General features: G+C 44.0%; 2 protein-coding genes across 8 annotated transcripts in view; one reads left to right on the top strand and one right to left on the bottom strand.

The window, feature by feature from the left end:
• Positions 1 to 12006, bottom strand: part of CTNNA3 (catenin alpha 3) — a 421206-nt gene that overhangs the window by 234364 nt on the left and 174836 nt on the right. The gene's annotated exons all lie outside the window — the stretch shown is intronic.
• LRRTM3 (leucine rich repeat transmembrane neuronal 3) overlaps positions 1 to 12006 on the top strand; it is a 74420-nt gene that overhangs the window by 2782 nt on the left and 59632 nt on the right. The window lies entirely within an intron of this gene.

Below are 12006 nucleotides of genomic sequence, written 5' to 3'. Positions count from 1 at the left end.
GAGTTGTCTGAGGATAGAGATGGTGCAGGAACAGCTCTGAAAAAATGCCTGATTGCTGCTCAACACAAGAGAGACTAGAAAGCACCCTTAAGAATCACACCAGAGGCAAAGCAGAGGGAAACCTAGGCTTAATAAAAAAATTAAAAATAAAAAGGTACAGTGGTATTTTCTGTACCGCATTATACCACAGTGTTTCTAGGGCCAATAGCTAGCAATTGAAACCTGTTTATGTGACTTCATACAAAAGGTGCCAGTGTTTATCCCTACATCCAGTTGCCTTTCAGAAAATAGTCAAAAGGCATTCATTAGATGAGGAGCAGAAATTCCTTATTGATGCAATTAGAGGAACTCAAATGTGCAGCAGCAAAAGCAAGACCACTTCCTGCACACATTTGTTTCAGCTCTCATTAGGAATTCTCTTTTCAGGACTGTCAAAGGCATTTATGTAGCTGAGGAAACCATTAAAATCCATCATTTTCTTCTGTTTCTGTTTATTGGCTGGGCTAGGCTTGCTAAGGTTGTGTTATGTTTTGCACAGTGTCCCTCTAATAACTAAATAAAGCTTCATCACTTAAAATGCCAAACACTGAGCATTTTAGACATGCTACAGCTGCACAGAGCTTTCAGAGAAAACTGGTTACTCACTGATGTGAGAGGAGTACACCCAAAAATCCTTTTACACAAATCAGTGACAAATCATTTTCCTCTCTTACCAAAACCCTAATGACATTACAGAATTCACACATATTCAGTTTTAATGTCTAGTCATACACCAGTGGTTGTGGGCAAAATACAGATTTGTAACCCAGCTATTCCCTGCCTTCCTTCTCCCCAAATCATGTATTTTGTTGGCTGCAGAAGAACAGAATATCCCCCATATTTGCAAATAAATCATACCTCTTATTTTGATTATCAGGAAGGGAGGGTATGAAATAACACAGCAGCACCTTTATAGAAGTCAGTAACTTAATTATCTCCATTTTGCAACTTGATTTGGCTTTGTAAACTGCACATCTTCAATCACTTGGGAAGGAATATTTCTACAAGGCAGTTTCACTGCAGCAGATTAGAAAAAGCAAAACCTTAACAGAAGGTTCTCCTGAATTGTTACTGAAAAAACCCAAATATAGAAAATCACCTTGAAACATTGAAAACAAAGATAGAAACATCTCTTAAAAGAACTAATACACTTGAAAGGGTTTGGGCTGGGGTTTTTTCAGGGAATGAAACCATTCTCCTTTTCAAGGACTGTAGTGAGGAAATAGCTGAGGGTGGAAGCTGGAGCTGTGCTGAGCCCTGCAAGAGAGACCCCATTTCCCTGAGCACCAGGACCCCACAGCATTCACAGTGCCAGTGCTTGAGACACTTCAGCAGCACAGCAGAGCTGCACCTCAGTTGTGCCTGGGCAGCTGCTATTAAAAAGTCAATACACATTTAATTATCCAGGCTACTGCAGGATTCAGTTTTCTACCAGCACATCCTGCTTATCTCTGCACTGAAGCATTAGAGTTTGCTATAAACTTCATGTTAACAACCATCCCTGCACTTCAGGGGCTTTCATCTCTGCAGTGGTGACTAACATTGGGCACAGCCAAAACACAAGAGACTTGCCCCAAAACATATGGATGTTCATATATACATACATACAGACACACACACACACGTGTGTGTGTGTGTGTGTGTGTACAAATATAAATGCACATAAAAATAAAATTATTTTTTTATATTTCGTTTTAGGACTGCTAACTGCAAACAGAAAATAATTTCATACTATTACTTAAGAATTTTTGTTATTCAGAAATATTCAATGCATCTTCTAAAACCTCTTAGTGGACTGTGATTGTGAGAGTTGTCTATAATTGAATTGGACTTATTATGCTTTGTGTTTCTTTAATGCCTTGTTCTAAACATTACTCAGAAAGAACCAATCCACAGCCTCCTTCAGAAAGTGCTACCTGTAAAACCATCACTAGCTCCCTTTGAATAATCAATTATAGGCATGAAAAAGACAATTAGGCCAGTCTGCCATTAATCATGGGTGGGTAACAAACACCCAGCAGGTGCATTCATGCACAGACAAGCTCAGATCCCCAATCCCCTCCCAGGCTGGGAACTGCAGCTGTCCCCAGACACGTGGGTCAGTGTGTGAATCCTGCCATGGTCACTGGCAGTGCAGCCCCTGGCTGGGCACACACCAAACACACCCAGTGCAACTCTCTGAGCCTTGTGCACAGCCCAGGGCCTGGGAGCCAAGGTTTTAAATCCCACCCTAGTGCCCATGGCTTAGAAAGCATTTTGAACCAGCTCCACAGCCCCTTAAAACACATTATGAACTCCATGTTTTCATGTGAGCAAAACCCACACGAACTCAGCTAACCTGAGCCTCACCACTGGCAAATGAAATACTCCAGCAGTGACTTGGTTTGGGTGGCAGGGCCACCAGAGTCACAAATTCTAATAATCTTGTGGGAATGACTTGGTCTTGGCTGAGCAGCTCTAAGTCCCCATGAAAGGCTGCCCCTCTCCTGAATACAAATGAAGTGCTGAAGCCTCAGAGGCTCCAGCAAAGAAATTTCTCCTTTGCTTCTCTCCAGTATCTAAAATCTTGATCCCACTTTGTCCTGGTTTTTGGATAGTTTGGTGCCAGTCTCTCCCAAAACTGTTAAAACCTCACTGGGGTGATGCCAAGCAATCCTCAGAGGATGTCAAAGAGCCACAGCAGCTACTATGGCTCTCACAAACCTGGGAGCCTTCACACAAGCATTTTAGGCACTAAGTTGAGGAAGGAGATGTGACCAAATGCCTCCAATGACTTGGTTCCTCTTTAATGGAGCTGACAGCACCTACATATTCCAATTTTAGGAGAGCAGCAATGGGTCTTGAAGATGTATGTAATTTTTTTTTTCTGTTTGTTTTTGGGATCTGTAGTCATTTACTGTTCCTTTTCCTGGGACATGTATGGTGTTCTGGGGCTACCACTGCAGACCAGGGCTTTTCAAGATGCACCCGAAGTGCAGGACTCTTCCATGCCCAGTGTCATTGTCACTGGGTTGGCATCTATGTGTGCTTAGACAATGCTGAGACGAATGTTAGGTGGAATCACCAAACTGCTTCATTTCATTGTAGCACCCCAAAAACATTGAGGGCAGTCAGGACTTTCTCTGTGAGACACAGAGAGACCATGGCAAACAGAATGAGAGATTTGAGGTCATTTGCTGGATCACACAGAGGCTGAGTGCTGGGACTGTAACCCAGCCCTTGCACTCAGGTCTCCTCCTTTGCCTCTCACAGACCCAGCTCATGGAATATTCCAGTGCCATTTCAGAGTAACCCCACACAGAATGCACATCTTGGGGAAAAGAAAATAACTCATGCACTAAGCAAATTGGAGGAGACTGGTAATGTTCATTCACCATGTTGAGATCACCTCCAGCAACTGCAGAGTAAGAGAATAATAATGAGAACAAGTGGCTTGAGTATAATGACTGCAAGCTCCTCTGCTGGCTGGCTTTCATGACTCACTATCTGCACCTCCAGAGTCATCACAGCTGAAGCTTTGGCAAAGCTCTCTTTTCTTATTAGTATAAAATGGTGAGCCTTCATAGAAAATTCAATTGCAAAATCAACATAAATATACAATATGCCTGCAAACACAATTAGAAATTTTCAGTTTGCTGCAAGCAAATGGTCTTTGCTGTCAGCCCTCAGTGCTAGATAAATATTCCATGGGTGAATTTCTGTGGAACAATAGTGACATCCAGTGGGTAGGGAGCTTAATCACAGGTATCTCCTGCATAAATCAATTCCCACTGAGATGTGTTTGCCTCTTCCCTTGGCATCCTTCTCTGTCCCACAGGAGAAACATCAAACCCTTGCAGCATAGTGAGTGCTCAACTGGAGCTGTGTACAGCAGCCACAACCTGCATGTAGTGAGGACATGGAGAAAATAAGAGCAGGTGAAAGCTGGCAGGAAATGGTGACTTCCATCCAGTGTGGAGGCCACTACTGCCAGAAAAAGGCAAGGAGTACACAAGCAGCTCTAACAAGTTTGTGGCCACTGGTTTAGAACTTATTATTTAGAAAACACCACTTTAATAGACTAGAAAATAAACTCAGGCCACAAACAACTAATTCAACCTCCTAGTAACAGAAGACTAAAAATTTTTTTCTTCAGTTTGTAATAATGAGAGAAAGATTTTATTAGACATTAAAAGAAGGACAATTCAATACCTGGGAACAAGCCCAAGTAAGAACTTCCTCTCAAAACCACACAATGTTCAAAGAGACAAGAGGAAAATGATGCAAGATCAAATTCACAAACAGTAGCAAAGTCCTACAGTGGCAAATATGACATGAATGTGCAGCACATTTGCTTGGGCACACCCTCAGGAGCGTTTTGCTGTACCTACACTGGGTCCCAGTGACCCTGTGCCAATGTTCCTGCCATGGTCCTGAACCACAGGGAGGGACAGAGGACAATGAAGTCAGGATTGCAGCTCTGTTGATAAGATTCAGCTTTCACTGCCCCACAGAAGGTGCACAGGAACTCATTTCCCTCCACACTGGAGGAAATCCAGCTGTAATTCTAATTTTTGATGGCTTCAGGTGCACTGGGAGGTCACCTATCAGTCAGTCCATGCTCCAGTGCTTTGCTTTTCAGCCCTAGCAAGGCTTTGGAGAGTGGGGATCATCACAGGAGGATAAAATTTCTGATTGTGGTGTGATTCTCAGGGCTACAGCCAAACCCTTCCCTGGCATCACCACCAACAGAGCACAGCAGGGCACACAGGCAGTGAGACATGGCACAGCTCAACAGGAGGTCAGAACAGAATAAAAAGGCTTTTATCCAGGGCCCTGTGGGACAATTAGCTGTGAGCTGATGGCCAACGTTTTACCTACCAGAGAAGCTGCAAATCTCATTTGGAACGAGCACAAACATCATAAAAGCAAGAATGAAAAAGATTTGCAAGTAGGCACTATCTTTTTATCCCACCAATCCATCACAGAAATTACATTTCCCTGCAAGTCCTGTCTTGCTCACGCTGTGACACCATAATGACCACAGGACTGGCATTGTAATGGAAGAATGAGCATTGTTTACTGAGAAGGGGCAAAAGGCTAGCTAATTCCTATTTATTAGCTTCTTCCTAAAGGGCTTAATGACCTCCTGATGTTAGTACAGGAAATACTAGATATTCATGTGAGAACTCACACATTTAAGGTTCTTCATCACTAAAATCAACCAAACTCTTTAACAAAACAAAATATTTCATTCTTTACTTACTGTTTGTTAATGTTTCCCACAAACTTTTGTTTGCCAAAAAGCAACTGAATAACTGGAGGTGTGATCTTGAAAAAAAGTCCTCCAAAAACCCTTCACATGTCCTCTTAACCACTAAAGCCATTCCCTTCCTGTGTTCATGACCAGCATTCTCATGGGCACCTCTGTTCATGGCCATAATTACACTGAGAGATAGAAAAAACCCAGGGAAAGGGCTGCATGTGGCTTACAGCACTGGTAAAAAGTCAGGAAGGGTCACTCAGCTTTTCCAGAACTTAAAAAACTGGAAGTAAAAGATACAAAATGATAGATAGATAGATAGATAGATAGATAGATAGATAGATAGATAGATAGATATGGAATGTCAAATAAAATAAACATTTCTGCATCTCTTAGAAGTATTTTAAACAGCTTTTTTTAAGTTGCTACTGTCAGGTTCTGGGCATCTTTAGGCATCAAACAAAAAGCCTCTCTTTTCTTTCATACCTTACTAAATGACAGGAAGAAAATACCTTCCTATAATGTAAGACATTCTTTCCAAAGCTGTGGGACTGAGCTGGTGCTGGAAAAAGTCTAAACATATTCCATCCTACTGCTGTTGTTTCTGATGAGATTATTTCCAACAGCTGCAGAAGTGGTAAGATACAGCTCACAGGTAACATGTACATTATTCTAGCTGAGCACATCCTCTGGCCTTTATTTCAAGCTTCATGGCAAATCCTAGGTTGTGCTCTTCACTCTTCCATGTGCCCTTTGTGGTCAGGAACAGCTTACTGAATGTTGGAATGCCAGTTCTTTACCTGTGTCTGCAGCAGCTGGCACTGTAGAACTCATGGTTCTGATTTTTTGGGCACTCATATTTTCTAGTTCCCTGAAGGCTGCAAGGCTCACAAACAGACTCCAAAGTAAAGTAATGAGATTATCATCCCCTTCCTGGTTCAGCTCTGAGCCAGGGGAGAAAAGGTGCCCCAAACATTCAAAGGTACAGCCAGGATCCCAGTGAAAGCTGGGTGCCATGATCTAGCTGAGGTATTAGAACATGGGTCGGACTCAGTGATCTTAAAGGTCTCTTCCAACCTAGAAATTCTGTGATTCTGTGAAAGTTGGGCATCCCAAGAGCCCTGATGGCATCCCCAGAGCCTGGTGGGCATCCCAAGAGCCTGGTGGGCATCCCAAGGGCCTGGTGGGCATCCCCAGAGCCTGGTGGGCATCCCCAGAGCCTGGTGGGCATCCCAAGGGCCTGGTGGGCATCCCAAGAGCCTGGTGGGCACCCCAGGAGCCCTGGTGGCTGCTCCCTGTGCTGCCCTAGGGAACACTGAACAGCCCAGGGGAGATAATGAGCAGTAGTAGTGCATTAGTAATACAAATCCACTGAAAACACAACCATCAGAAATGGATTCCCTGTTCCAAAAATACAGACTTCATCATGTATATTCTAGCATACACACTGTCTTGTTTGATTTAACTTGTTAAAATGCATTATTTAGCACTGCACAAGCATCTGTTTGGGGCTGTGGCGAGTTGTGCAAAAGCTGCAGGTGATAAAAGCAGAGAAAGGGAACACAGCTTACAAAAAGCAGACTGGAGTCAAACAGAAAAACACTTCAGACAATCTTAATTAGTGTGCTGTAACTCTTTTTTCAGTCTCCCATAGATTATCCTGTTTATTTTAAAACAGACTGCAGCAAAGGTTTTCAGACCTGCAAATGGGAATTTCAACACCCAAATCTCACCCATTTGTTGCACCAGTTGAGCACTTAACCTTTGTTATGAAACATTATCTCCTCTCTATTTCTCCCCAGAGCTGGACATTTGAACATGACTCAAGGGTCACAAAGTGCTCTGGCCAGCTCCATGAAGCTATTTTGAAAAATTACCTTCCCAGAGATTTTGTCAAATCCTCTTGCAAGAGAAAGGGAGCAGCTGTGCCTCAGTGAGTGCAGATGGGGCAGACCCACCTCAGTCACACTGGGAGGGCTGCAAAAGGATGGAAAAGGATGTTGGTAGCTGGGGAACTGCATTCTGACCTGCTGCAAAAAGGACTGGCACTAATTCCTGGCACATCAACCATGGTTCACCTTAAAAAACAGCTACAGATTCTCAAGTCTGGCTTCTTTTAGCCAGAAGAGTTTATTCCTCAATTTCTCACTAATAACAATCATAGTAATCTTATACAAAAACACTTAGTCAAAGCATGAGAAAAGGATCATCTTTTCCTCTTCAATGAAAGAGTAACATCAAATAACATGCCAGCACATCAGAGTTTTGTTAGCAGTGCACTGTATCTTGTAATGTGACACTCTCAGATGGCAGCACTGCCTTGCAGCCATCTGGGACATGAGTCATATCCTCAGAGCAGTCAGCTTCATCCTGGCCTGCCCCAGAGCTCCCAGCTTCTCTGAGCATCCCTGTGCTCCAGACACATCCTCTGTGCACATCCCAGCCATTTCCAGCTGGGGGACTCATCCCTGTGCTCCAGACACATCCTCTGTGCACATCCCAGCCATTTCCATCTCAGACACTCATCCCTGTGCTCCAGACACATCCTCTGTGCACATCCCAGCCATTTCCAGCTGGGGGACTCATCCCTGTGCTCCAGACACATCCTCTGTGCACATCCCAGCCATTTCCAATGGCACACTCTTCCCTGTGCTCCAGACACTGCACTGTGCACATCCCAGCCATTTCCATCGCAGACACTCATCCCTGTGCCCCAGACACTGCACTGTGCACATCCCAGCCATTTCCATCTCAGACACTCATCCCTGTGCTCCAGACACATCCTCTGTGCACATCCCAGCCATTTCCATCTGAGGGACACATCCCTGTGCTCCAGACACATCCCTGTGCACATCCCAGCCATTTCCATCTCAGACACTCATCCCTGTGCTCCAGACACTGCCCTGTGCACATCCCAGCCATTTCCATCTGGACACTCATCCCTGTGCTCCACACACATGCACTGTGCACATCCCAGCCATCAGACACATGCACTGTGCACATCCCAGCCATTTCCATCTGAGGGACACATCCCTGTGCTCCAGACACATCCCTGAGCACATCCCAGCCATTTCCATCTGAGGGACACGTCCCTGTGCACATCCCAGCCATTTCCATCTCAGACACTCATCCCTGTGCTCCAGACACATCCCTGTGCACATCCCAGCCATTTCCATCTGAGGGACACATCCCTGCGCTCCCAGGGCTGTGACTCACACTGTGATACCCTCACCATCCTCCTTCCAACACAGGATCCCTGCAGGAGGGATGGAAACCCAGCTCTGGAACTCCTCCTAAGGCTACCTGTACCTAGCTCCAGCAGCCTCTCTGCTCTGGGGACTAAATGTCTGTCTCTACTTTGATTTATCTCCAACAGCAGTTCCCAGGTTACACTAGTGACACAAAATGCAGGCCTGCAGCAAAGCCCAGCAATATTATGAGTTCAAAAGCTCCAATTGCCAGACAGGAACTCATCCTTCATTAAAGAACAGATTTACTCCAAGCACACTGGACAGCACCTCCCACCCACCCCTGCTGCTGCTGCTGGCAGCACAAACAAGAGTTTCATTTTTCTAGTGAGCAAGCAACAAGCACAGAGGGTATGAGGGAGAACATTCCACAAGGGAATCCTGAGCCCTGGGTCAGGCTGGGCAGAAAGCAGCAGCAGTGCAGGGAAAGGGGCTGGGAGGGCAGTGCAGCTGCCTCAGTCTGCAGGAACTGAAGTGCAGCAGTTTCCATGGAGGTCTGCTTTTATGGAAGTTTAGAAAAGCACAGGAACTTAGGCAGCCATGCACAATTCCCTGCTAAAAGGACAGCTGGGCTGCAGCCACAGCACATCGTGGCAAGTTCTGATGTGCAAGAGCAGTAGAGAAGGATTTGAAATTGTAACATGAGGGATTGCACTGTCAAATGTGAAAGCATGTTGGATTTGGCCTGTACTGGTATCATAAATTAAAAACATCTGTACATCAGTAATATGAACAGAATGTATCAGTAATGTGAATAGAATGTATCAGTAATATCAATAGAATGTATCAGTAATATCAATAGAATGTATCAGTAATATCAATAGAATGTATCAGCAATATGAATAGAATGTATCAGCAATATGAATAGACTGCATTTTCCAAAGCCATGGAACTACTGATATGTGTGCTTTGGCTTCATGTATAAACTGACATGGCAAGTTCTAAATTTAGCCAAGCCAATTTCTTTTAAAGCCTCATCACGCTAATTACATCCATCAAGTGTGTAAAATACATTTTGTCAGCTAAGAACAGAAGACTTAAATTAAATGTAAATCCTTACTCAGCACTTTAAGCTGTTAATGGCTCGAAGTCGTTAATGAGATGATGAAAGGAAAATGCTCCTGCAGACTCTGTAGTGAGAATTTATTACCAGTACTCATTACTCCCAGCCAGTGCAGATTCTGGAAGCGTCCCACATTTGTGCCAACACCCCAGTATCGACAGAGAGATACCAAAATAATCTTCTTTGCTTGCAGATGTGCTCGTGTGTGCAGGTGGGGCTTGGCAGGCACTGCCAGAGATGGGTGCCCTCCCTCCTGAGGCACAGGAGCTTTCCCCATCCTGCAGCAGGGCACAATGTCAGAATGGCATCTCAGCTTGACTTGCTGGCATTGTAATTCATCAAACAGTGTGAGCACTAATGGCTGACTGCACAGCATGCCTGCGCTTATGTGTTTTGATAATGAATTTTGATAGATCCCCCATTAGAATTAGCTCAGAAGAGCACTGGAAAGAGATTTACAGAACTATGGATGTACTACAGCAGGGTGGGGGAGAACATGAGAGTTAAAGGAATATATCCCTGTTATATATCCCTGTTATCCAAAACTTGCAAATTTCATTTCAATTCAGTAACACCAGGATTTATGAATTTTCTTCCTTTTCACCAACTACAGGATTTCCTGTCTCTGCCTATAACCTTAAGGAAGGTTATTAAGAGAAATTCCCAATTGCAGAAAACCCCTAGATCAGGCTTAGTTCTTACTGAAAAGAAAAATATCATTATTTGATTTCTTTCTCAGATTTCTCTCTCCCACTCTAGTCCCTTTCTTTCCTTCAGTCTGAGCTCCTCTCCTCTCTTGATTAGCTATTTCACAGAAGGAAAAAGAAAATCCAGGAGCTACATTTAAATGTACCAGATGCCCTTGAATTTGTACCGAGTTGTGCCCTGTAAAGCCTTGTTTACAACCTCAGCTCCAGCAGTAAGTGAGCTCCCAGGAACAAAGAAATGTTAGAGGCATTTTCACAACAGTTTTAAATTGCTTCCCCCAGTAGAGAAGACTCACTGATCAAGTAAATAAAGTGAGGTAAAGTGATTCATGCTCAAACACAATGAAAATTAATAAAATAAAGCAGTCTGGAATATTTGCACCCTCTGCAGGAACACTGTCCAATCAACTTTTAGTGAAAATTAACATAATGTTCAAAAATTATTATGCATGAGAAAACAAAAGCTATCTCAAATGATTGCCCTGCTGCAAGAGGATGCTGATTAGCTACAGAGAATTGAATTTCTGGTATCAGTGCTTTATTGGGTCACTGTATGGATTTGACAGTCAAGACACCTCCTTACACTGCAAAAACAAAGCAGATTTGCCTAAGATTAATTCCACACTAGCTTGATTGTTAATTAATCTCTCCCAAATGGATTTTTTAAAATGTACTCGAAAAGGCCAGTGCAAATAGAAGTGCTGTGTGTAAGGAGGGGCCGGTTCTGCAGGCAGGGATGCTGCAGGGAGCAGCCTGCACTCCCTGGGCTGAGCGTTCATTACAATGCATGGCTCTCACAGGCTCTGGGAGCTGCACTGGATAACCCCTGATCCCTCTCCCCAGGACCACAGAGCACTTTGTGTCTGTTTAATAATGCTGTCTCAGGCTTTAATCAAAGATTTACAATCTACACCCTGGAACAAGGAGTCTTCCCCTTTTTAAAAGGTTTCAAATAAAGCACTTTTTTTTGTAGAGATTTTTCCTGAATATCTGTAGCCTGTGCCCCTTACCTGCACCTTCTTACAATTTAATACCTCTTTATGCAATTTAATGCTTTCTCTTCCACTTCTCTGCATCCCCAACACAAAGAAAACACAGAGACTGTCACATGTTCTTTCCAGCATAAATCTGTATGTCCAATTTTACTGAATGAATTAACAGCTTTGAAGGGAAGGAGTGAGCAGTGAAGTGCAGGAGCTGATGGGAACCTCTGCCAGGCAGTAGAAGGAGCAGAACTGAAGTTCTGTGGAAATCCAGCTGCTATGTGGCATTTGCTAACACACTGCAGTGGTGCTGCATGCTAATGGCAGTGAGAGAAAGAGGGGATTTGCAAATTGTGAAGCTGTACTGGCGTTAAACTGTTTGGAAAACAGCCTGGGAGAAAGGAATGCCTCAAATCAACCGGTCAAAATTACCTGAAAACTCAGCTCCTCCCTATTCTGTTACACATCATAAAAACTGCTGTGATAATTACAAAGCTCGTTCAGCCAATAATGGCAAAAATGTGGACAGACACCTGAAACTTCATCCCCTTCATCAGTTCAGCTTCAGCTCTGACTGTGTCTGAGCCAGTTCCTTCCCATTTTGGAGCAGCTGGTCATTCCCCCAGATAATTTCTGGCAGCACTCTGAAATGATCCTCCATTCCAAGGCTGGGTTGGACAGGGCTGTGAGCAGCCTGGCTCAGTGGAAGGTGTCCCTGCCCATG

The sequence above is a fragment of the Zonotrichia leucophrys genome, chromosome 6 (genome assembly GCF_028769735.1).
Source record: "Zonotrichia leucophrys gambelii isolate GWCS_2022_RI chromosome 6, RI_Zleu_2.0, whole genome shotgun sequence".
Lineage (NCBI taxonomy): Eukaryota > Metazoa > Chordata > Aves > Passeriformes > Passerellidae > Zonotrichia > Zonotrichia leucophrys.
Note: the sequence above shows the minus strand (reverse complement) of the source record. Positions and strands in the feature narration are given on the sequence as shown.